Source organism: Condylostylus longicornis, unplaced genomic scaffold (genome assembly GCF_029603195.1).
Source record: "Condylostylus longicornis isolate FDR11 unplaced genomic scaffold, ASM2960319v2 ptg000428l, whole genome shotgun sequence".
Lineage (NCBI taxonomy): Eukaryota > Metazoa > Arthropoda > Insecta > Diptera > Dolichopodidae > Condylostylus > Condylostylus longicornis.
Genome location: NW_026578387.1, coordinates 7,501 through 10,000, shown reverse-complemented (window position 1 = coordinate 10,000; position 2,500 = coordinate 7,501). Strand labels below are relative to the sequence as shown.

At 28.9% G+C, this 2,500-nt stretch overlaps 2 pseudogenes; both read left to right on the top strand.

Annotated features, from left to right (window-relative positions):
• The first annotated feature begins 476 nt into the window (after positions 1–476).
• On the top strand, positions 477–660 carry LOC129617156 (5.8S ribosomal RNA; annotated as a pseudogene).
• A 290-nt stretch (positions 661–950) lies between these two features.
• Positions 951–2,500, top strand: part of LOC129617157 (large subunit ribosomal RNA) — a 4,020-nt pseudogene continuing 2,470 nt past the window's right edge.

The window sequence follows — 2,500 nt, the reverse complement described above, 5'->3', positions numbered from 1 at the left end:
ATTTTTAAAACGAAGAGGTGTCAAAATGTCCATGAAACTCTAGAATTAATGATTATATCATTTATTCGACCTTTATTGGATACGATATGTATATTTTAATAAATATATGTATCTGATACTGTTATATATTTATTGCAAATATATAACATTAATAGTATCAAAGTGTATCCCCCCTGAAATAATATAATATAAAAAAAATAAAAATCATTATATTAATTATATAATATGGAAGTATTTTAAATAAAACAATATACGATCATTTATAATATAGAAAATATATAAAAATATATTCTTACGTTGTTGTCCATATATTATGGTAATAACTTTTCTTGTATAAAACAGTTGGGATACGGATAAAAGGAAAGTTAGAGACATTCGCAGCACATAGATTATATTATTTATATATTTTAATATGTTTTAGAATGTATATATATTATCGATATATATCTGACGAAAATAAAAAAAAAATTTTATAAAACTCTAAACGGTGGATCACTTGGCTCATGGGTCGATGAAGAACGCAGCTAACTGTGCGTCATCGTGTGAACTGCAGGACACATGAACATCGACATTTTGAACGCATATTGCAGTCCATGCTACAGAGTATATAAATTTATTAAAAAATTTAATACTGCATGGACTACATATGGTTGAGGGTTGTAAGAATAATTTAATAAAGTTGCTTATAATATAATTTTAAATTATATTATTTATAGCACATGATATATTACTGGTAGGAATACCATAATATTAAAATTCAATTATATATATTTTACTTATATTATAAAATATAATAAAAAAATAAGTATATCCTAGTATTAATAAATTAGTATTAATACATTAAAGAGGAAAACTTATATAAAATTATATTATTTATAATATAAACAATACAGTAACTTATATATATTTAGTTTTCAACTAAAAAGAAAAATTAAAAATATTCTTAAAAACAACCTCAACTCATATGAGACTACCCCCTGAATTTAAGCATATTAGTTAGGGGAGGAAAAGAAACTAACTAGGATTTTCTTAGTAGCGGCGAGCGAAAAGAAACTAGTTCAGCACTAAAGGATTTTGTTTATACAAATATCCGATGTAGTGTATGGAATATCTATATTCTAATATGAGAAATTAACAGTCTAAGTCCTTCTTAAACGAGGCCATTTACCCATAGAGGGTGCTAGGCCCGTATGACGTTAATGATTATTAGAAGATATTTCCAAAGAGTCGTGTTGCTTGATAGTGCAGCACTAAGTGGGTGGTAAACTCCATCTAAAACTAAATATAACCATGAGACCGATAGCAAACAAGTACCGTGAGGGAAAGTTGAAAAGAACTCTGAATAGAGAGTTAAATAGTACGTGAAACTGTTTAGAGGTTAAGCCCGATGAACCTAAACATCCATGAAATATGAAAAATTCAACATTATAAATATTATATAATTATATAATAATGATGGTGTGCAATTTTTTCATATATGGACATTGCAATCTGTTAATAAATATATATTTATCATAAGATATATTTAAAAAGTTTATTTTATATATGAAAATTTATTTTCTATATAATATAATTTAAATATTATCGGATAAATAATTGACAGATAAAAAATCAATATAATGCGTAAATTATATATTATTATAATTTTATAATATTATATTAATTTATATATTAATATAATTATTATATGCATTAATATGATTAGCAATGCTATAGATTTAGGATACCTTCGGGACCCGTCTTGAAACACGGACCAAGGAGTCTAACATGTGTGCAAGTCATTAGAATTTATTTTAAATAAAATCTAAAGGCGTAATTAACTTAACTGTTAATATGGGATTAAATTATATATATAATTTTATATATATAATATCAATCCTGGGGCGTTCTATATAGTTATGTATATAAATAATTTTTAATTATTTTTTATACCTCTAACTAGAACGTACCTTGAGCATATATGCTGTGACCCGAAAGATGGTGAACTATACCTGATCAGGTAGAAGTCAGGGGAAACCCTGATGGAAGACCGAAACAGTTCTGACGTGCAAATCGATTGTCAGAATTGGGTATAGGGGCGAAAGACCTATCGAACTATCTAGTAGCTGGTTCCCACCGAAGTTTCCCTCAGGATAGCTGGTGCATAAAAATATTATATAAAATAATCTTATCTGGTAAAGCGAATGATTAGAGGCCTTAGGGCCGAAACGACCTTAACCTATTCTCAAACTTTAAATGGGTAAGAACCTAAACTTTCTTGAATGAAGTTTTAGGTTATGATATATTGTGCCCAGTGGGCCACTTTTGGTAAGCAGAACTGGCGCTGTGGGATGAACCAAACGTGACGTTACGGTGCCTAAATTAACAACTCATGCAGATACCATGAAAGGCGTTGCTTGCTTAAAACAGCAGGACGGTGGACATGGAAGTCGTAATCCGCTAAGGAGTGTGTAACAACTCACCTGCCGAAGCAACTAGCCCTTAAAATGGATGGCGCTTA